Source organism: Ornithorhynchus anatinus, chromosome 5 (genome assembly GCF_004115215.2).
Source record: "Ornithorhynchus anatinus isolate Pmale09 chromosome 5, mOrnAna1.pri.v4, whole genome shotgun sequence".
NCBI lineage: Eukaryota > Metazoa > Chordata > Mammalia > Monotremata > Ornithorhynchidae > Ornithorhynchus > Ornithorhynchus anatinus.
Window position 1 is genome coordinate 19,952,559 of NC_041732.1, and position 24,123 is coordinate 19,976,681.

At 44.1% G+C, this 24,123-nt stretch overlaps 1 protein-coding gene and 1 non-coding gene across 2 annotated transcripts in view; both read left to right on the forward strand.

Annotated features, from left to right (window-relative positions):
- AGBL1 (AGBL carboxypeptidase 1) overlaps nucleotides 1-24,123 on the forward strand; it is a 631,789-nt gene that overhangs the window by 496,789 nt on the left and 110,877 nt on the right. The gene's annotated exons all lie outside the window — the stretch shown is intronic.
- Nucleotides 17,448-17,584, forward strand: LOC114812568. The gene has a single exon (XR_003760219.1). It is a non-coding gene; the product is annotated as a small nucleolar RNA SNORA7 (small nucleolar RNA).

The following is a 24,123-nucleotide window of genomic DNA, read 5'->3' on the forward strand; positions in this document are numbered from 1 at the left end:
CTTTCTACAGAAATGCTCTGGGTATGTCACCCTCCTCCTCAAAAATCTCCAGTGGTTTTCTACCAACGTTCGTTTGTAACAAAAACTCCTAACTATTGGCTTCAGAGCTCTCCATCACCTTGCCCCCTCCTACCTCACCTCCCTTCTCTCCTTCTATAGCTCTGAATGAATGATTCCCAGGCCATGGGGAGGGAGAATCTCAGTCAGACCCTCTTCCCTTCATGCTAGTTTGGGAGCCAGGTCACGCCATTGGGAATCTTGGTAGAGGAATGTCAGTTAAGACACCCAGTACCTCTCAGCCTCAGAGCAGCACTGTGCACAGACGGAAAGATCCAAACTCAGATTAGACAATTAGGACAGACTTGTTGAATTCTCCCAAGCACTTAATACAGTGCACACAGTAATCGCCTAACAAATATGATTGAATGAATGAATGAATGAAAGAAACAGTGGCAAGGCTGATGTGCACAGAGGGATAGCCGAAGAGCAAAATCAGAGGGAGGGAAAGGGAACTGATATTCTCTTCTTGCATCAGGTCTTTGGCTCTACTGCTGGAGTCACCCTGCTCCAGTCCATGTGGGACATCATGAGGAATGGGTGCCCTTTTATCGAAGGCAAGATAGTGATAAATCCCTCTGAGTGCCCACCTCCCTATTTAGATTTTATCCCAATGCTTCCTCCCACCTTTGCCTAGCCCTTCTTGACATTTCTTAAACAATCCAGAGAGGTGATGATGAAGGATTACACTGTTTAGGTATTTGTTTGGCACTTGTTACAAGCCAAACACTATAGTAGATACAAGATAATCAGGTCAGGCAGAATACCCTGTCCCACACTGTGCTTACAGTCTAAGTATGATGTAGAACAGGTATCAAATCCCCACTTTACAGATGAGGAAACTGAGTCATTGAAAAGTTAAGTGATTCATCCAAAATCCAACAGCAGGCAAGTGGCAGAAACAAGATTAAAACTCAGGTCCCCTGTGTCTCAGGCCAGGGCTCATTTCACAAGGGTATGTCACTTCTTTTGTTGAGAGAGATGATGCCCATACCACTTCCCCTGAGACTTACATAGTTGACCCTTGTAATAATAATAATGATGGAATTTGTTAAGCGGTTACTATATGTCAAGCACAGTTTTAAGCACTGGGGTAGATACATGATTATCAGGCTGTCCCAAGGGGAGCTCACAGTCTTCATAGATAAGAGATAACTAAGGTACAGAAAAGTTAAGTGACTTGTCCCAAGTCACACAGCTGACAAGTGGCGGAGCCGGGATTAGAATCATGACTTCCAAGCCCGTGCTCTTTCCACTAAACCATGCTGCTTCTACCCTCCTCTCCCTTTGCACTGGAAGGGTGATGGCTAGGCCTAAACACCCTGGCCACCTGTGATTAGCAGCTCCACAGCCCTCATGCTAACCAAACCATTAACCGAGTGATTCCAGCACTTTCATCAGCAAATATAGTCTCTATTTCCACTCCTCACATTTACCAGTTTATTGCCTCCAGCACTGGCACTCAGATTAAACAATGCATACCCATATCTTACTTCTCCCCATCATTGGGAGACTGATTCTTATTCCTCTCTTCTAAATCCCTGCTTGGAGATTGAATAAAGCTGGAGATGGTGGAATTCTGGAGTGAGAGAGAGGGGAAGACAAATAAGATGCAGGGGCTAAATGGTAGTGAAATGCATCGTTGGGGATTTCTAATGAGGTGTGTGGTTGAGTGGTGATTAGATGTATGATTGGGGTGGTGATGATGATGATAATGATGGGTATTTGTTAAGTGCTTACTATGTGCCAAGCACTGTTCTAAGCACTGGGGGGGGATACAAGGTAATCAGGTTGTCCCACGTGGGGCTCACAGTCTTAATCCCCATTTAGTGGGGTGGCAATTAGATGCATGACTGGTCACAGCAATTAGAAGTGTGGTGGGAGGTGGCACTGAGAAATGTGGATGCTTGAGGCAATTGTGTGGTCCCAACTGAGTTTGAATGTTAAGAGACTAGATCAGAGGGCTGGGATAAGAAATGTGATCCCACCAGCTTTGAGCCAGTGAGTGGCAGAAGCACTGGACTATCCCATGGTCACGGTGGAAATATTTGAGCTCAGTGTTCTAGGGTAGGCCAGATGAGATCTCTTCTCACTTTCTTTTCTTCTTTCTTTGTGTTATCTCTTAAGGGCTCAATATGTGCCAAGCACTCTACTAAGCACTGGGATAGTAACAAGATAATCAGATCCTGCATGGGGCTCACAGTCTAAGTAGGAGGAAGAATAGGTATTGAATCCCCATTTTGCAATTGAGGTCCAGAGGAGTTTTTTTTGTTGTTGTTGCTTTGTTTCATTTTGTTTTAATCAGTGGTATTTATTAGGCACTTACTATGCTTTTCCCAACTGCAGCTACCTGCCGGGGCGAGGCATTCAAGTATGTCCCCTGGTCCAGTGTCCTATTCAAGCAACTTGGCCTAGTAGAAAGATCACAGACCTGGGAGTCAGAGGACCTGGGTTCTAAATACAGCTCCACCACTTGCCTACTCTGTAACCTTGAACAAGTCACTTCACTTCTGTGTGCCTTGTTTCCCAGTCTATAAAATAGGGATCCCGTTAGGGAAGCAGCATGGCCTAATGGGACGGGCTGGGTTCTAACCTAGCTACACCACTTTCCTGCTGTGTGGCCTTGGGCAAGTCACTTCACTTTTTGTGCGTCAGTGTTCTCATCTGTAAAATGGAGGTTCAATGGGGAAGCAGCATGGCGTATGGAAAGAGAGGAGTCAGAAGACCTGGGTTCTAACTAAGCTCATTGTGGACAGGGGACGTGTCTGTTTATTGTTGTACTATACTCTTCTAAGTGCTCATTACAGTGTTCTGCACACAGTAAATGCTCAATAAATATGATTGAATGAATGAATGAATAACCCCGGCTTCTCCACTCGCCTGCTTTGTGACCCTGGGCAAGTCACCTGAGTTTCCTCATCTTAAAATGGGGATTCAATAGTCATTTTCTCTTCTATTTATATTGTGAGTCCCATGTGGACAGGCAGTGTGTCCAATCTGATTCTCTTTTAATACAGTTCTTGGCTCAGAGTTAGTACCTAACATTATCACTATTAGGATTATTGTTATTATTATTAATAGTGCTACATAATAACAATAATAATAATAATAAATTCTGTTGGGAAGAATGAAAATTGTTGCTTGGACCATGTTACCTTCATTCCTTGTGTGGGACGGGAAGGGGAAATGAGAAGTGGATTGTGGAAAATCAAGGTCACAAAACCAGACAGAGAAAGGGGTCTCGCTCAGGTCCAGAATCTGGGAGGTTGTTGGCTATTTTTTATGCTGTTTGTTAAGCACTACTATGTGCCAGGCACTGTATTTAAGCACTACGATAGATACAAACTATTCAGGTTGGACAAACTATTCAGCTCCCAGTGGAGCTCAGAGTTTTAATCCCATTTTACAGATGAAATATCTGAGGCACAGAGAAGTGATGTGACTTGCCTGAGGTGACAGAGCAGACCAGTGGTGGAGCTGGGATTAGAGCACAGGTCCTTCTGACTTTCAGGACCATGCTCTTTCTACTAGTCCAGGCTGCTTCTTACCAAGAAGCATTCAGTTGGGCATTTTTGCTCACATTTCAATCCAATTGATGTTGAATGCCCTGTGAAACAGGGCTGTTGACCTTGGCTTCTAATTAGATTAAAAGTACACCCGACGGCCAGCTCTTAAAAACCCGCTGATGCAGAGCACTGGGTTAAAAGGAAAACACAAATAGATCGCAAAACCCCAGAGGTTCGAGAATTGGCGTGCAAAGCAGCTGTTCCCCCAGTTCCACAGTTCTGCATCACGGTCCACCTTTTAAACCTCCAATGTAATGAGCATTTTCTATGTACCCTCTATCTAAAGGAAATCTGGCAGTTGAACTAAACGAAATTGAAGAGACTTTTCAATAACCTTTAGGCTTTCCTGGGAAGTAAAGAGAACTCAGGGTATACTTTCTGCAGTTAAAGTTTGTATTTTTTCAGCTGAGCAAGAAGAACTGCCGTATTAAAAATGTGGTGTGGCAATGAACAGCTGGGAGATGGCAACATCAGGTGAATCAGTCTGGCATGAAGCAATCAAGAAAGGGATTGTTGTCCTTGGGCAGAAATAGTAGTAATATCATTTATTAAGTGCTTACTGTGTGCAGAGCACTGTTCTAAGTGTTGGGGGAGAATACACAGGTGGGAAGTGGACATGGTCCCTCTCTCCGGGGAGGCTCACAATCTATGCAACTGCTTTGGAGAAGATCAGAGACAGAACTGAAGAAAGTGCTGCAAATGGCAAAAGCAACCAGGCATCGAAAAACCCAGTAAGAAATGGAATTTTGGTCATTGCTACCACACCTGCCTTTAGGGATAGAACCCTGTCCTCAATAGCACATCATCTTCAGGTAGGAAAAAAGCATCTTTTTAGGATGAAGAACAGTTGTAAGGTCAAGGATCTGCTAAAAACAACAAACACATACAGGTTGTCAAGCCATTCCACCACTGTCTTCAGCGAGCCTTTCGTAACTTTGGCAAGCCAGTAGCACAGCTCTGTTGTGCAGTATATGAGAGGAGAATGGAAAATGGCAGGATCCCCAAGCAGTGACGTTATGAGGGAACTTGTTACCATTCCCAGTGAGGTGGAGCATAGAAAAGATTCAAACCAGCAGCTTCCTCTAGGTTAGGCACCTTTATTTCCACTCCTTTCCAGAAGGTCTTAGGGAGTATGCACAGACCTACACAAGGAACACTTGTGGCCTTCAGAACTTGGCTTTATTAGCTGGGCATTTTCATTCTTCCAATCCAAACCATGCCTAGCTGATTCTGTTAAGTTCTCCTGCTTCTCCCACAGATAATCTTGCCGAGATGGGTCCCTGGTGGTCTGCCATTTGTGTTGCCACTGCTTATTCTGGGGCTCACTGGCATCCATCAGTTGGGAGTGCAAAATCAACAGTGTAAAGACAGAATGAAGCACCATAGCCTCAAAGACTGAAACAAAATAGATCTTTCCCGGCTACTTATCCCCTCTTGTCCCTCTACACCATTGCTCATTGGCTTTGTTCTTCTCAAGCTAACATGCCACATTCCTCTGTGCCACATTCTCTTCTCTCCAGACACTGACCTCATGCTCACACCCTCTCTCTTTCCTGGATCTTTCTCCCTCTCTCTCCAAATCTGCCACCCATAGATCTCCCCATCTTCAAAGTCCTTCCGAAATCACATCTCCTCCCGAAATCCTTGTTAGATTACTCTCTCAGTCTCCACTTCATATCGTCCCACTGCTACATCAGCACTTCTGCACCACCTAAATAGTTGGGTATTCACACCCTGCCTCCTCAATCCACTGCAGGATTTATGTTCATGTTTTTCCCCCCTCTAGATGTGAGCTCATTGTGGGCAGGGATATTGTTGCATTGTTCTTTCCCAAGCACTTAGTACAGTACTTTGAGCACAATAAGCTCTCAATAAATGTGATTGAATGAATGAATCTTTATACTCTATCACTTCCTCCAATTTGTAGTTTATTTCAACACCTTTCTCCCTCACTAGATTTTAAGATTATTAAAAGTAGGGGTCATTTCTATTTATTCTTGTATTCTCTCCCAAGAGCATGGTGTAGGAGCTCAGCACAGAGTAGGTTCATTATTATTATGAAGTGCTGTTGAGTCATTTCCGATTCATAGAGACTCCATGGATATACTTTCTTCAGAACGTCCTGTCCTCTGCCATAATCATAACCTTTCTAATGGTTCTTCCAATATCGTTGTTATGATTTCTGTCCATCTAGCTGCTGGTAATCTAAGTCAAGTCGTTTGGCCTTCCAGAGACCAGTTTGGTTTAATTTGCTCTAAAATCCATTTGTTTGTCTTTCGGGCAGTCTATGGAATTCGCAAAAGTTAATTGATTCCAAAGAGTCAGGCTCAAAAACAGGGGGGAAAATCAGCATACCAAGGAATTCTGCTTGACACATATCAAGTGCTTAACAAAAAAACATACTTATTCTTTTCAGGAAAATGACATGGAAGAGTGTGAGTCTATTCAGTTGCGCTAGCCTTCATGGATGGGGTTTCACCATTACTCATCTCATCTCAGAATATAAAGGGGAGCTAAAGTCGATGGGAATATGGGTGGAAGCTTTGAAAATGTAGTAGTCTAATGAAAACATTTGTTGCCCGGCAGAGCTCTGAGTATACCTTTATAGCTGTCTCTTTTCCATGACGCCAGGTTCTGTGGACATCATTCAGGGGATTATTCACACTACGGAGAGGCCTGGAGCGGTATATATGGGCTACTGGTTTTTAATCTTTATAATCCTCTTTTCTTCTTGGACTTGTTGAACCTGCACTAATGATAAGCAGCCTTCTGTCACCTTCAGCATGGTCCAATCACATCGAGATCTCCACGGTGGAGTTAGCTAAGAGGAGAAGGGAAAAGTTACTTCTACTCCATCTTTGATATCCTTTCATTTTAGCTAGCAGCCCTCATTGACTCTTAGAGTCAGTACAGTTCAGAGGAGTCATAGGGAGGGCATGATAATGGGCAGACTGTTGTCTTCAGGGCTTCAAGTTCACACTCACAATACAACCATTGTTTAAGAAAATACTCTCCCCAGAACTACAAGACAGCTATATCTTAAACTCCAGGAGGATAATATCTGCCAAGAGTTTTGCAGCAGTAACACAACTGTCTCATTAGAACAGGAAACTCAAACTACATTCCCAATACAAAAAATAAATGGGCATTTATCCATGATATATCTACTCAGAAAACTGTCAAGATTAATCTACGCCACCCAAGATTGGCTTTGTGAAAATGATCAAAGTCCACTTGCAGTAAAACAAGTGCAGCATCAAAATACACTTTGCAGGCCCTCAGGGCTCAGGCAAAATAGTAAAAATAATATTTTTAAGTAGCTACTCTTTGCCAAGCCTCATGATTGCTCCTGGGAAGCAGTGTGGCCTAATGGACAGAGTCCGGGCCTGGGAGTCAGAGGAACTAGGTTCTAATCCTAGTTTTGCCTCTTATCCGTTCTTTGACCTTGGTCATCACTTAGTTTCTCTGTGCCTCAGTTTATTCGGCTGAAAAATGGGGAGTCAATGCCTGCTCTCCCTCTTTTCCAAGCTATGAGTCCTATGTGGAACGGGGGCTGAGTCTGATCTGATTAACTTGTTTCTATCTCAGTACTTAGAACAGTGGTTGGCACATGATAAGGGCTTAACAAATATAGTAATAATAATAATGGTATTTGTTAAGCGCTTACTATGTGCCAAGCACTGTTCTAAGCATGCCAAGCACTGTTCTAAGCACTGGGATAAATACAAATTAATCAGGTTGCCCCACGTGGGGCTCACAGTCTTAGTCCCCATTTTACACATGAGGTAACTGAGGCACAGAGACATTAAGTGGCTTGCCCGAGGTCACACAGAAGACAAGTGGTGGAGCAGGGATTGGAACCCACGACCTCTGACTCCCAAGCCCATGTTCTTTCCACTAAGCCACGCTGCTTCTCTAGTAATGATAATAAGCATTAGGGTGGATACAATACAATAAACTCAGACACCGTCTCTTTTCTTCATGGAGTTCGCAGTCTAAGGGGAAGGGAGAATACATATTGAATCTTCATTTTATAGAACAGGAAACTGAGGAATGGGGAAGTTAAGTGATTTGCCAAAGGTCACATGGCAAGCAAATGGTAGAGCTGGAATTAGAACCCAGGTCCCCTAACTCCCAGGCCTAGGCCCTTTCAATAAGCCACACTGCTTCTCACAGTCAATCAATCAATCAATTGTACTTCTGAGCACTTATTCTGTGCAGATCACTGCAGTAACTGCTTGGGAGAGTACAGTATAACAGAGTTGTTGGACAAGTTCTCTGACCACAGCGAGTTTACAGTCCGGAGTGGGAGGCAGACATTAATTTAAATAAGTAAGTTGTGGGTATATACATCAGTGTTGTGGGACTGAGGGAGGGATAAATAAATGATGTAAATCCAAATGCAAGGTGATATATTAAGACTTTGGTGATGGGGAGAGTGGTGATCTGTTGGATATAGAGGGACAGTTCCCACTGGAAAGGAGAGTGTGAGCAAACCATCAGTGGCAAGAGAAACAAAATTGAGGTGCAGCAAATGGGTTGGTATTAGAGGAACAAAGTATGTGGGATGAGGTGCAGTGGGAGGCAAGTGAAGATAAGGGGAGAGAGTGCTGATTAAGTACTTTAAACCAGATCAGGATGGGTTTCTTCTTGATGCAGAGAGGCTTGGGCACCTCTGGAGGCGTTTGAAGAGTGGGGAGATGTGCCCAAAACGATATTTTAGAAAAATGATCCATGCAGAAGAGTTAAATAGGGCCTGGAGAAGAGAGAAAATGGAGGGAAGAAGGTCAGCAAGGAGGTTGTCACAGTAATTGACCTGCTGTAGAGATATTTGAAGAAAATGGACAATAGCCGGATGCCTAAAAAGCTGTTTTGTGTTGTTGAAGGGAAAATAAGGAAACCAGAAACAAAGAGGAAAGAGGAAACATTTTAAGTTTATAGGATACAGTAAAAAAAGTCTCAGGCAATGCTGGCATCCCAGCTGAAAGCAGGGAGTCCAACATAGCTCACTGTAATCAAGAAGGAAGCAGCTTTTTCTTGCAGTCGTTTCAGAAAGATCATGAGTTAAAGAGGCAAAAGTGAAAATAGCATCAAGCGCAGAAAGTACAGTCTTTTTTGAGTTCCAATGGCAATTATGTATATTTTAGCTAGCTCAACTCAAGACCTGTTTTGTAAATCAGAAGAGGGGAAAAGGGTTGATGTTGCATGGGAGGCTGGAAATCCTGTTGGGTTAGGGTAGGATTCCAAACTGGGAAGACCTAACAAAAATTTTGCCTTGGGGGGCAGGAAAGAAAGGCTTATGGGTTTCTGATCATGGACACAGTTGCATCTGGCTGGTCCAGATAAGGCTTGGAAACCATTCGTTTCACCTTTAAAGCATTTAGCTCCTGTTGGCTGTTTGGAGAGATCTGTTGCACTAAAAACACCACCAACTTTAAAGGAGCAATACTGTTTATATAGCAAAAACTTGTCATTAAACCTTCCTGGGGGACGTATTGGGAATTCAGTGAACAGACGCCCAACAACTTGCATATTTCATATGGGATTGCCTATTTAGGTATTGATTTGTCCCTTTTTATGACGCATCTCAAACCCTCAGCTTTATAGAATTGATTTAATTGTAGGGCACTCCCTTAATAAAACAGTAAATCAGTGGTGTTTATTGAGTACTTACTGTGTGCAGAGCACTGTACTAAGCACTTAGGAGAGTTGATTGACTTGTTCCTTTTTTATGATACTTGTTCTGCATTTACTATGCATCAAGCACCATTATAGGCCCTGGGGTAGATACAAGTTATTAGGTTGGACACAGTCCCTATTCCACATGGGGCTCACAGGAAGCAGAAAAGTACTGAATTCTCATTTAACAGATGAGGAAACAGAGGCACAGAGAACTCAAGTGACTTACCCAAAGTCACACAGCAGACAAGTAACAGAGGTGAGATTTGAATCCAGGTTCTCTGACTCCCACAACTGGGGTCTTTTCACCAGGTCACACTGCTTCTCTGCTGTCCATTAGAAGGAATGGTCAGGTGTTCTGAGCCACAATCTGGAGGCTAACCAACCCAGCATCTAAAAGTAATGGTATTTACTGAGCACCTACTAAGTGTGATACACTGTACTATGGGCTTGGGAAGTACAACAGAAGGTCTAGACACTTTCTCTGCCCACAAGGATCCTATCTGCTCCCTAGGAAGGAGAGAAATATCAGAAATTCAGATTGCCAAGCAGACTGATATATACAAGGAAAGATTATGGTTGGGGTAAGTGAAAACAGCATGGTTGAGGGGATAGAGCATGGGCCTGGGAATCAGGACATGGGTTCTAATCCTGGTTCTGCCACTTGTCTGCTGAGTGACCTTAGGCAAGTCACTTAACTTCCCTGTGCCTCAGTTAACTCATTTGCTAAATGGGGATTAAGACTGTGAGACCATGTAGAACATGAACAATGTCCAACCTGATTTGCTTTTATCTAAGTTCTTATTAAATGCCATTTATTGATTGAACCATCTCAGAACTTAGAACAGTGCTTGTCATATGGTAAAACCTTAACAAATGCCATTAAAAAAAAAACAGGCCTGCATTGTCATAGGCCAGTTCTGCATTACACTTTCCTCTGGGTTACAAAAGAATCATTTCTCATGCCTATTCTCTGACCACCAGGCCTTTGCTAGCGTGTCCTTTAATAATTATGGTATTTGTTAAGTGCTTGCTATGTGCCAAGCACTGTTCTAAGTGCTGAGGCAGATTCAAGGTAATCAGGTTGTCCCAAGTGGGGCTCACAGTCTTAATCCCCATTTTACAGTTGAGGTAACTGAGGCATAGAGAAGTTAAGTGGCTTGCCCAAGGTCACACAGCTTAGAAGTGGCAAAGCTAGGAGTAGAACCCTTGACCTCTGACTCCCAAGCCCAGGCTTTTGCCACTAAGCTACGCTGCTTTGCTTCCCAGATGCTTCTCACGCTGCTTCTCACAGTGCTTCCACACTGTCCTTTCTGTCAGATGTCTGAAATTAGGCTTAGAGACAGCTTGGTCTGATCTGACTATAGAACCCCATGGCTTAAAAATATTACCCTGAATGATTAGAGCTGGTGGATATGGAACCAATGAAGCTGCCTTAACATCACTTTACCATGTTATACCAACATGGTATGCAAATGTGACTACCAAGCTACCAAAGTTACAGTTCACTTCAATAGTATTTACTGAGCATTTACTGTTTGCAAAGCACTGTATTAAGTGCTTGGGGGAGTACAATACAACAACAAATAGTTACATTCCCTGTCCACCACGAGCTCACAGTCTAAAGGGGAAGACAGACAGTAATATACATAAATGAATTACGAATATATACACCTGTGCTGTGGGGCAGGGAGGGAGGATGAATGAAGGGAGCAAGTCAGGGCCACTCAGAAGGGAGTGGGTGAAGAGGAGAGCTTAGTCAGGAAAGGCTTCTTGAAGGAGATGTACCTTCAATAAGGCTTTGAGGTCAGGGAGAGCAATAATCTGTCTAATATGTGGATGGTGGGTATTTCAAGCTAGAAGCAGGATGTGGATGAGAGGTCAGCGGCGAGATAGACAAGATGGACAGATAGAAATAGTTTCTTCACTATTCAAATTCTAGGCAAAACTGCTTTCTTCATCTTCAAAGTTTACATTTTTCATTAATCAACTACACAATTCTCAAGCTAGTGATGTTTCCACACCATAGCTCCCAACCCCAGAAACTTTTGCTACTTACAGACTTTACTCCCTTTGGCTCTTATTGAAAAGCAGTCCGGTCTAGTGGAAAGAGTAGGCCCTGGAAGACAATGGAGTTGAGTTCTAATCCTCAGTCAGCCAATCACTTGTTGTGGGACCTTAGGCAAGCCACTGAACTTCTCTGTGCCTTAGTTTCATCACCTGTAATATGAGTATTCAATACCTTTTCTCAATTAATCATATTTACTGAACACCTACTGTGTGCAGAGCACTGAATAAAGGACTTGGAAGAGTTCAGTATAGCAGAGCTGATAGACATGTTTCCGGCCCACAACAAGCTTAAAGTCTAGAGGGAGAGAAAGACATTAATATGAATAGAGATTAAATTTTGGATATGGACATGAGTGTTAGGGGTCTGAAGGAGGGGTGAATTGAGTGTGCAAATCCTAGTGCAAGAGCAACACAGAAGGGAGTAGGAGAAGGGTTTTGAGGTGGCAGGCCTCTAGGAAGAGATGTGGTTTTAATAAAATACATTGTTCTCCCACCATGGACTATGAGCCCCATGTAGAAGAGGGACTATGTCCTATTTGATTACCTTGTATTTTCCCTAGCACTTAGAACAGGGCTTGACACATACTAAACACTTAAGGATGATGAAAATTATATTGATTGTGTAGCCCTATATTTTCCCTGCTCTGCCTCCTGATGGTCTTAACACTGGCTCTCTACCCTTCCTTGAGTGGGTATGTCCTTGCAGAATAGCTCCAAACCTTCCTCTAGGCCAGGTTTCTGTTCTAATGGCCTCCTTAAGGCAGCATTATTGAGAGTGTTAGGTTTGTGTTGGGGGTGAGAGCCGTCAACCCCACCGAGCTGGTCCACGGATGGCTCACACTGGGAAGGTGTGGCTTTGGGCTAGGTTAGCTCAGAGGAGAGTTATGTAGCCTCCAAGAGCCCCTACTGGAAATGTGGGACAGGATGACTGACTATTCACGGTCTGGCAGAAGACAACTGTTGAAAACCTGGAAATCTGATCCCACCTGGGGCAAAGTCCCAAAATATTTTGTTGGTATTGGTTTTTTAAAATCATAATTATTAAGCACTTCAATGTGTCAAGCACTGGTCTAAACACTGAGGTAGATACAAGTTAAGCAGGTTAGACACAGTTTCTGTCCCACAGGAGGCTCACAATCTAAATAGTAGGAAGACCAAGTATTGGATTCCCATTTTACAGACGAGAAAATTTAGGTCCAGAGAAGTTAAATTACTTGTTCAAGGTCACACAGCAAAAGGGCAAGAGCAAGAATTAGAACCCAAGTCCACTGAGTCCTAGGCCTGTGCTCCTTCAGCCTTGGTTCCTTCAAGCTCTTTCTCCCAAGGCCCTATGGAGTGGCTGTGTTTGACTAGCCCGGAGAAAAGAGGCTAACACTGGTAGTGTATTATTTTGGGGAAGATAGAGGATTCCATAAATCAGTGGTATTTACTGAGCACTTACTGTGTTCAGAGCACTGTACTAAGTTCTTGGGAGAGTACAATGTAACAGAATTGGTAGACATATTCCCTGCTCACAATAAGCAGTGATGCTTTATGAAAAGAGCCAAGACCTGGACTACATCTATGTACAGAAGTGCTGTGGGGCTGGGATTGGGGATGAATAAAGGGATCAAGTCAGAGCAATGCAGAAGGGAGTGGGGGAAGAGAAAAGAAGGGTTCAGTTAAGGCTTCTAGGAGGAGATGGGCCTTCAGTAAAGCTTTGAAGCCTAGAGAGTAATCGTCTGTTGTATATAAGGAGGGAAGTGCATTCCAGGCCAGAGGCCGGACAAGGACGCGAGGTGGGTGGCAAGATAGACAAAATTGAGGTACAGTGAGAAGATTGGCATTAGAGGAACCAAGTGTGTGTAGACTGGTTTGTAGTAGGAGAGTAGTGAGGCGAGGTAGAAGTGGGCAACGTGATTGAGAACTTTAAAATCAATGGTCAACACTGTTTGGTTGATGTGTGTGGACTGGTTTGTAGTAGGAGAGTACTGAGGTGAGGTAGAAGGGGGCAAGATGATTGAGAGCTTTAAAGCCAATGGTGAGTGGTTTTTGTTTGATGTGGAGATGGGTGGGAAACCATTGGAGTTTCTTGAGGAGTGGGGCAACATGACCTGAACGCTTTTGTAAGAAAATTCATTCATTCATTCAATAGTATTTATTGAGCGCTTACTATGTGCAGAGCACTGTACTAAGCTCTTGGAATGAACAAGTCACCAACAGATAGAGACAGTCCCTGCCGTTTGATGGGCTTACAGTCTAATCGGGGGAGACAGGCAGACAAGAACAATGGCAATAAATAGAGTCAAGGGGAAGAACATCTCATAAAAACAATGACAACTAAATAGAATCAGGGTGATGTACATCTCATTAAAGAAAAAAAACAAAATAAATAGGGTGGTAAAGATATATACAGTCGAGTGGATGAGTACGGTGCCGAGGGGGTGGGATGGGAGAGGAGGAGGAGGAGAGGGAAAGGGGGGAGAAGAGGGTTTAGCTGCAGAGAGGTGAAGGGGGGTAGAGGGAGCAGAGGGAAAAAGGGGGGACCTCAGTCTGGGAAGGCCTCTTGGAGGAGGTGAGTTTTAAGTAGGGATTTGAAGAGGAGAAGAGAATTAGATTGTCTGAGGTGAGAAGGGAGGGCATTCCAGGACCGTGGGAGGACGTGGCCTAGGGGTCGACACTGGGATAGGCGAGACCGAGGGATGGTGAGGAGGTGGGTGGCAGAGGAGCGGAGCGTGCGGGGTGGGCAGTAGAAAGAGAGAAGGCAGGAGAGGTAGGAAGGGGCAAGGTGATGGAGAGCCTGGAAGCCTAGAGTGAGGAGTTTTTGTTTGGAGCAGAGGTTGATAGATAACCACTGGAGGTGTTTAAGAAGGGGAGTGACATGCCCAGATGGTTTCTGCAGGAAGATGAGCCGGGCAGCAGACTGAAGAATAGACTGGAGTGGGGCAAGAGAGGAGGAAGGGAGATCAGAGAGAAGGCTGACACAGTAGTCTAGCCGGGATATAACAAGAGCCTGTAGCAGCAAGGTAGCCGTTAGGGTGGAGAGGAAAGGGCGGATCTTGGCGATATTGTAAAGGTGAGACCGGCAGGTCTTGGTAACGGATAGGATGTGGGGGGTGAACGAGAGAGACGAGTCAAAGATGACACCTAGATTGCAGGCCTGAGAGATGGGAAGGATAGTCGTACCATCCACGGTGATAGGGAAGTCTGGGAGAGGTCCAGGCTTGGGAGGGAAAATGAGGAGCTCAGTCTTGCTCATGTCGAGTTTTAAGTGGCAGGCCAAATCCAGGTGGAGACATCCTGGAGGCAGGAGTAGATGTGAGCCTGAAGGGAGGGGGAGAGGATGGGGCAGAGATGTAGATCTGTGTGTCATCCGCATAGAGATGGTAGTCAAAGCCATGAGAGTGAATGAGTTCACCGAGGGAGTGAGTGTAAATGGAGAACAGAAAAGGGCCAAGAACTGACCCTTAAGGAACTCCAACAGTTAAAGGATGGGAGGGGGAGGAGGTGCCTGCGAAGGAGACCGAGGATGACCGGCCAGAAAATGATCCGGGCAGCAGAGTGAAGTATGGACTGGAGTGGGCCGAGACAGGAGGCAAGAAGGTAGGCAAGGAGGCTGATATGGTACTCAAAGTGGGATAGGAAAAGTGCTCGATTAATTTGGTAGCAGTTTAAATGGAAGAGATCAGGGCAGATTTTAGCTTATCCACTAGGCCACGCTGCTTCTATTACAGTCTACTAAACTGTAAGCTCGTTACAGGCAGGAAATGTGTCTGCTAATTCTGTTGCATTGTACCATCCCAAGGACTTAGTACAGTGCTCTGAACGTAGTAAATGCTCAATAAATACTATTGACTTATTGACATTGGAAATTTTACTCACACATGATTTCCGTCTAGGAGCCTTGCAACATGAGGATTTGCACAACCTCCTAAGACTCTATTAGGCTTTATTTTACACGCCTACCACTGATCAGATTGCTCTGAGTCCAGTAGGTATTCCATATACACTAATGACTGATTGGTTCATAAATTAATTGACCGATTAATCATTTGGTCTCTTCTGCTCCAAACTCTTAGACCTGTGAGTTGCCAGATCATCCCCCCTGAGAAATAGACAAGCAATTGAGGAATCCAGTTCTGGGAGATCTGGTAATAACAATAACTGTCCTGCGGATTGGTGGAGGCCCTTTCCTATAAATATACTTTGCTATAGATTATGAAGCCCTCAAGGGACAGGGTCTGTGTCTAATTCCTGCTTGTATTCTCTTTCCCAGGACTTAACGTAGAGCTCTGCACATAGTAAGTGCTTAATAAATGCTATTAATACTACAATTATGACCCCATTAAAGCGTTGTTCGCTGAGAGCAACAAGGAACCCATGACCGAAGTGAATAGGTAATGTTTTCCTTGGTCAGGAAAAAATAATGGCATTTGTTAAGCCTTACTATGCATCAAGCACTGTTCTAAGCACTGGGGTAGATACAAGCTAATCAGCTTGGATACAGTCCCTGTCCCACCTGGAGCTCACGGTCTTAATCCCCATTTTACAGATGAGGTAAGTGAGGCACAGAGAAGTGAAGTGACTTGCCCAAGGTTACCTATTAGACAAGTAGTGGAGCCGGGATTAGAACCGTGGTCCTTCTGACTCCCAGGCCCGTGTTCTGTCCACTAGGCCAAGCTACTTGGCTTCCCCAACTCTTGTTCTAATGAAGTGAAGATGGGATTTGCTCTGTGACTCAAGCCATATAGGGACAAGTGAAAGGATGGAACATCATCATCTTTGCTGGAACCCCATAATAATAACTGGGGTCTTTGTTAAGGGGTTATGGTTTGCCAGGCACTATACCAAACACATCATCAATGGTATTTATTGAGTGCTTACTGTGTGCAGTGTTCTACTGAATACAATACAGCAGAGTTGGCAGAAACACTTCCTACCCAAAACAAGTTAACAGTCTAGTGGGACAAGATAATCAGGTACCACATAGTCTAGGCAGAAGGAAGCATAAGCATTGAATTCCCATTTTGAAATGAGGAAACTATGGCACAGAGAAGTTAAGTGAATTGCCCAAGGTCACACAGCCTCCCAGGTCATCTGACTCCCAAACCTGTGCTCTTTCCACTAAGCCATGCTGCTTCTCATTTTCTTGGAACTTCACCAGGAAACCAAGAAGCACAAACCTCTCCTCCCAAAAGGCATGTTGTATCTTTTAATTGCCAGGCAACTAGGGCTCTGAGTTCAGGGGTTGGTTAGAAAGATGGCACCCACAAGACTGGACCAATACCTTAGGCTTGAAGAGATAGAGCCACCTGGGGGTTCCCTCCACAAAACAGATGGATATAAATTCTCCCCCACTGGAAATAGCTCATCAGCAAAGTCACAATTGAAGTAATATATCTCATCACTTGATATTTGGTCTTCTTTATTCAGTCTTGGGCCTCTTGTCATAGATTGCCTTCAAGTTCCTTTGGGTTTAAGAAGATGCTACTACTGAAATTTCATTTCTATCACTGGGCTGGTTTGGCTGTTAAGAATAATGCAGAACTGGCAATATCTTCTGGATCGCATGCACATAAAATATTTAATGAAAATTAGCTCATTGGCTCTTTCTTGTTGTGGTTGCCAGTCATGATGCTTGATAATGGTAGTATAATGATTCTTGGTTAGAGGTTGGTGTAAGGGCACTGAATTCTCACTGGGGGCATTGGTTGCTCACTGTTGACTTTGGAAAAATCAAAAGACTTGAGATCATCCATTGTTCATTTGGCTTTGTCTCTGGCTACGTTAGCTACAAAAAAGTGCCGTTCCCTATATCTAACAACTTTCTGTTCTCATTGTCCTACTCATTTTGATGGCCCATGAAGTCACTAGTATCTTCTTGGTGCTTGATAAGTTTTGGCTTGTAATTTTACTGCCAGGTTAAGGGTCAAGAGTTGCAGTCCTCTGGTAGATCTAGATTGAGTTTTCTATTTTATGGTAGTTAAGCACTTGAGTCAAGTACTGTTCTAAGCACTGGAGTAGATTCAAGTTAATCAAGCTTTGATAAAATGGTCCCTTTTTAGGGATGCCTTTTGTAAGCCCCTCTCTGCCTGGCCCCTCTCAGGGTCACACCTGGAGAGTTTACAGTACTCTATCAGTCCTGACTACGGTGGGAGAGTCAAGCAGAGGCCTATCCATTCCATTCCTAGCTTGGTCAGTGGCTAGTGAATAGAAGGCAATCTGCTACAAGTTAAAACTCACCCGTGCTGGGCAGCAGCAGCATGGGAGAGAGTCGAGGGCGGAGACTCAAGTTTACTGCGTGGAAGGAGGCAGTGATAAACTACTTCTGTATTTTTACCAAGGAATCTCTATGGATACACTATAGCAGAATGATTGCAGATGGGTGTGGGGCATTCTGGGAGAGTTGTGTCCCTGGGTGTCGCTATGAGTCGGAGACAACTTGACAGCATAAATAAAGACAAAATCCCAACTGGACTGAGAAGCACATTCCTGAATAAAGTTGTTCAGATGCCCAAGGGCCAGCCTCTTCAACAATGCAGCAACCAAAGTCCTGGTCTCCTCTATATAAGACTTTTAAAATAGGCTTCCCACTCCCCATAGGCCATGAATCTGTTCTGGGGTTACACGTCTAAAACATCTCAAGCTTGGGTCAGGAAATCTCCCTTTCTCTCTCTTGCTCACTCATCAAAATGAGATTCACTGTGCCCGTTGCAGTTTCTCTCCCGTCACTTTCTGAGCCTGTACTGGATGTGAAGAAACATGGAAAAGGGCCAAGCTTTTGGCTGCAGAAGCTGGAAGAAATATCTCTTTTGCTGTGACCTTCCCAGATAATGAGCAGATATGGTTTCCTAGCATAAAGGGGGATAAATCAAGGAACTTCTCAAGGAATTTGAGCAATAACATTGCATCACAGGACCATCAATCCTTAAAGCAAAGGGCAGAGATATCTCTACCTATAGATCAGCATTAGCTCGAGCAAGAGACATCAGCCAGACAATAAAGGCCAATCGAGGGCTCTGCCCCTTACCTGGTGCCTAGGGACATTGAGTAGAGAGTTTATTTACTCATTCATTCATTCATTCATTCATTCATATTTATTGAGTGGTTACTGTGTGCAGAGCACTGTACTAAACGTTTGGAAAGTACAATTAATGTCTGTCTGCCCTTCTAGACTGTTACTCATTGTGGGTAGGGATTGTGTCAATTTATGTTTATGTCATACTCTCCTAGTCGCTTAGTACAGTACTCTAAACACAGTAAGTGTTTGATAAATATGATTTTCTGACTAGAGAGTCCTCTTTCCCTTAGACACCCTTTTTTCATGAAAGAATCACTCTCTAGAGGTTTCTTCTGGTTCCCTGGAATCATGGTGATTTTTCTCATGTGTTCCAAAGAGCTTATGTAGCTCTGATTAGAGAAGCACATTTATTTCTCCCGTTTGTTGTAATACAATGACTTGGGATCCCTAAACCTAGGTCTGGGGGAAGGAACAACCTTTTTGCTGTGTCTCAATATGCAAGTCCTTTCTGTTCTTTCGGCCTCATGGTCTATGGAAAACTAAGCCTTTCTTGACCCTGGATTCCTGGATGAACAAGCATCCAGTACATACCTTCTTCCCCAGATTGGCTTTTTGACTAATGGCCTCTGATCCAGGAGAAGCCCAATACTCCCCTTCTCATTCCACAGGGACTTCTACTGCTCTTATTGTATTTCTCATTGTCCTTGTGTTTTTCTTGTTTCATCTTTCCTTCTGTGTCTGTCGCCAACCCCTCCTCCATGTCAGGGGTTGTGAGTCCTTTGGGGGCCAGGGCCTGTGTCTAATTCTCATAGGTGAATTTTTTCCCATACCTAGTGCAGATCTTTTCGCTCTCCTGGGGCTTAAATAGATTAGGCTACTATAGCCAGGATGGGGTATTTTGGTTTTATAGCTACATATGGTGCTAACATCTCTACATAAAATAGTTTCTTTGTGGCTGTTTTTCAATTTCCTCTCTGTGATGCTGACCTTTCAGACAGCATGGATTTCAAGGCTCCAGAGGAATTCCAACCTGTCCTTTTTGCACTGATACTCCTCTTTCTCTCTCTCTTTATCTCTAGGCCCTCCCCTTTTTTCTGTCTCTCCCCCTCCTTCCTCTTTTCCCTCTTTTGATTTCTTTTTGTAGTAGTACATTTGGAGTGGGAGAGAATAAGGGGAATATATGACTTGCAATTTGAGATTTATCAAAAGCCTTTCATTTCAAAATGATGGCCTGGGAAATTGCATCATCAGTATATCTGTCTAGGGAAGAGACACCAGACAGCGAAAATATTTCTGGAGTATGATGGACTTTCATGCCACAGCCCACTATATAGGAAAGAAAGGGGAGAAAAGGTGGGGATGAATGAGTCTGCTGCTGCTGCTGCTGCTACTGTGGGAGAGCTAGGGAAAGCCGGTTCAGTCCGGTTCCTGGGCAAAATAAAAATGGAAACACCCCATCCATCTCAGTATTGAAATCAGGGAAATTGTGTCCTTAGTTTCATTGCGATTCCAGTTTCCTTTCAAATCAGAATATTTACACAAAGTCATAGAGAAGCACCCTGGCATAGTGGAAAGAGCAAAGATCTGGGAGACAGAGGATTTGTGTTCCAATCACAGCATGGCTACTTACATGTTGTGTGTGACCTGAGGTGAATCACTGAACTTCTCTGTTCCCCAGTTCCCTCATTCTCAAAATGGGGATTCAATGTCTGTTCTCCCGCCTACTTAGACTGTGAGTCCCATGTGGGACTTGCTGATCTTGTATCTACCCTAGTGTTCTTTCCAGTGCTTGGCACATAGTAAGTGCTTCACACATATTATTAATACTATTATCATTGTTGTCATAGAGAACCAAAAGAATCATGTGCATTACAGTAGCACTGACAATATCTGTTAAACACTTAATGTGTACGAAGCTCTGAAATGAGCAGTGGGAAAGAATTCATTACAGTCCCTGACCCCCAAGAGGCTCTTTTCTTGTCTTATGCTGTTGAGTTGTTTCCGACCCATGGCGGCACCATGGTCACATCCCTCCCAGAAAGCCCTGCTCTCCATCTGCAATTGTTCCAGTAGTGTATCCATAGAGTTTTCTTGGTAAAAATCCAGAAGCAGTTTACCATTGCCGCCTTCCGCGCAGTAAACTTGAGTCTCCTCCTTCGACTCTCCCGTGCTGCTGCTGCCCAGCACAGGTGAGTTTTGACTTGTAGCAGATTGCCTTCTACTTGCTATCCACTGCCCAAGCTAGGAATGGAATGGGTAGGCCTCTACTTGACTCTCCCTCCCGTAGCTAAAAGTGGTAGAGTACTGGAAACTCTCCAGGTGCGACCCTGAGAGGGTCTCAAGAGGCTCACCATCTAAGAATAAAGGGACAAAGGGGACTGGTGATAGACACGAAAGGAAAGATAAAACAAAAGGACAAAAACAGTGTAAAGGGCAAGGACAATAGCATGGCCGAGTGGGAAGCAGCCAGGCCTGGGAGTCAGACGGCCTGGGTTCTAATCCCAATTGCACCACTTGTCTACCATATTACCTTGGAAAAGGCACTTATCCACTCTGTGCCTCAGTTACCTAATCTGTAAAATGGGGATCAGGACTGTGAGCCCCATGTGGGATACGAACTGTGTTCAGTCGGATTAGCTTGTGACTCCCCCAGTATTTAGCACTGGCATATAGTAAGCAATTAACAACTACCATAAAAAGACAGAGATAAATATAAAAATAAAATAAAATCCATGGGGTGTTGAGCCTAGAAGAGCTTCTCAGAGCTAGTCCAACATTCCCTGTCATGGCCGCAATAACTGCCGAAGCTACAGTCTTCTGCATTCTGTGGAATGTTGTCCAGTGTTCTACAAGCTGTGAAAGCAGCCTGCTGCTTGGGTCCCTCCTGCTTCATGTTGTCTGCTTTATGGCCTTCTCAGACTATAATGATAATCAACTTCAAATTAACTGAGTACCTTCCACATGCAGAGCATGGTACTAGATACCTGGGGAGCACTGCACTGAAGGCGTTTATAATCTAAAGGAGACATGAGTTAACCAAAATACAATAGTTTAAATGTGAGAGTAAATAAATACCTGTAACAATTAAATGTCCAAACTCTTTGGGTCCTTCTAGCCTTTAGCACTACATCATTCCAGTAAATTTGATGGCTAGAAAGAACTGAGGTGGGGAGTTTTCCCTGAAATGGTAAATTTCCAGATGTGATGAAGAACCACTGAATCTTAGTGTCCTGTCATTCCTGATTTGGGGCATAGAGACTCCTCTCCATCCCTCATTCTGTTGCCTTCTAGGATCAGCTTTTCCTTGACCCCTATCCAGGACTAGAGAGGTATTCCCTCCTCACCTCCAGGGTCTGGTGAACCTTCCTTGTCTTTCTTAAAGTGAACCATCTGCAAAGAGGAGCAATCAGCTAATGTTCAGGGTCACCATTTTGTCTGGCCCTGCAGTTCTGAAGGGAGGGGCCCTAGCAGGGGAGCAGAACATAGAGCAGATTCCTGGCAGCTCTGCCACCAGTTGTTGCTGCTTTGGGAACCATTTTCACTTCCTACTTCTGGTTCTTCCACCCTGTAAGCCATTATTAATGGGTGTCCTGCTACTGGAGACCCCAGGAACGTATGCAGCCACCCATCACCTGAGGAGTGATCGGGACGGGGAGAGGGGCAGGGAGAGCCTCTGGAGGCAGACTGAGCACCTGGGAGACAAGAACAAAATTACTGGAAAGAACACGGGCCTGGGAGTCGGAGGACCTGGGCTTCTCCACTTGTCTGCTGTGTGACCTTGGGCAAGTCACTTAACTTCTCACTGCCCCAGTTTTCTCATCTCTAAAATGGATATTCATTAACTTTCTCCCTCCTACCTAGACTGTGAGCCCCATTTGGGATAAGGGCTGCATCCAACCTAAAAACCTTGTATCTACCCCAGCACTTAGAATTTTTATGGTATTTGTTAAGCACTTACAACATACCAAGCACCGTTCTAAGAACTGGGTTAGGTATAAATTAATTAGATCAGACACAGTCCCTGTCCCACACTGGGGCTCACAGACCAGGTGTCTCTAGTTGTGTCTTCAGTTGAGGAAACTGAGGCACAGAGAAGTTAAGTAACTCACCCAAAGTCACACAGCAGACAAGTGGCAGGGTTGGGATTAGTACTGAGGTCTTTCTGACTCCAATGCCCGGGCTCTGTCCTCTAGGCCATGCGGCTTCTCAGAGCTGAGTACTGTGCTTAGCATATGGTAAGAACTTAACAAATACCATAGTTGTTATTAGTATTATTCAGATGGATTGATGCATTAGAGATTATTAATCTCTCTCAAGAATGGAGGTATAGTTTCCTTCCACTCCCTTGTGGACTCCTTCACTTCCCTTGAGATTTGTCCTCACAGTACCTGGATATCTTTGCCCATTTCTCTTGTCCATCAATCTTATTAATTGATTGCTTATTGTGTGCAGACCATTCTAGTAAGGGCTTGGGAGTTTACAGTATAACAGAGTTGGCAACAGAGTTGTTTGCCCACAGTGAGTTTATAATCTCCTTCCTATCTCCCCCCAGTGTCAACTAAACACTCTCTCTCTCCCATTTCTCTTCACCCAGCATTGCTTAGTGGAAAGAGTACGGGCTTGGGAGTCAGAGGTCATGAGTTCTAATGCATCTCCGCCACTTATCAGCTGTGTGACTTTGGGCAAGTCACTTAACTTCTCCATGATGCAGTTACCTCATCTGTAAAATGGGGATTAAGACTGTGAGCCCCATATGGGTCAACCTGATTACCTTATATCCACCCCAGCATTTAGAACAGAGCTTGGCACATTGTAAGCCCTCAACAAATATCATCATTATTATCATTTCTATTATTCCCATACAATAGTCAAGGAGAGTTTTACCATTACCCCCACTCAAGGCGTGTTGACGGCAAGTTGACCAGTGTCTCAGATCAGGTGGAGGGGGAAGAAACCGGGCCCTATTTCCTATCCAGACCCCCCTCCTGGACCCAATTTTTGCTCTTTCTGTTCCTCATCAATAAAATGAGGACAATAATCCCACTCCCCTACTAAAAGGGCTGGGAAAATCAATGAGACATCAGTCTTTTGAAAATCATCAGTGTCATGTAAACACAGGTATAAAAACAAGAGTTGTTCACATGCTACTTTGCATTTACAAATTGCTTTACCGTCTGTTCCTCTTCTCCTCACTGTTATTTCCCAAGAGGCACAGTCCTGAGTGGTGAGTCGCTGGCAGTATTATCCTTATTTTACAGATGAAGAATCTAAACCATGGGCAATCAAAAGACCTATCCAATAACAGTTAATTCCTATGTCTGGTCGCAGCTGAATGGCAGCTCTCAGTTGTAATTCACTTCCAGGACAATGAGTTTAATTTTGCAGTTTGGTTGGGTGATGGAAATGGAGAGAGGTAATGACCGGAATTCATGGCTCTAACTGTAAATTACAGGCTAGAGGGCAAAAGGCACACCACGTATGACAAGCCAGGATTAGGGGACTCCTGGATCTCCCCTAGCGTTGAATTTTCCTCTGCTTGCAGATAAGCTAGGACTTGGAATCTGGGAACACTTTGCAGGATCAATCCCAATCGAATCCCAGGTTTAGTTTTTGCCTATTTTGGGATTGAAAGCCACTCTACAGGGTGTGAAATTCTAAGACCTAGACCTGAAGTCAGGATGGCAAAGGATGCTCTACCTCTCCAAAGTTCAAGTATTGGACTCCCTAAGCAGGATAGCTTAGTGGATAGAG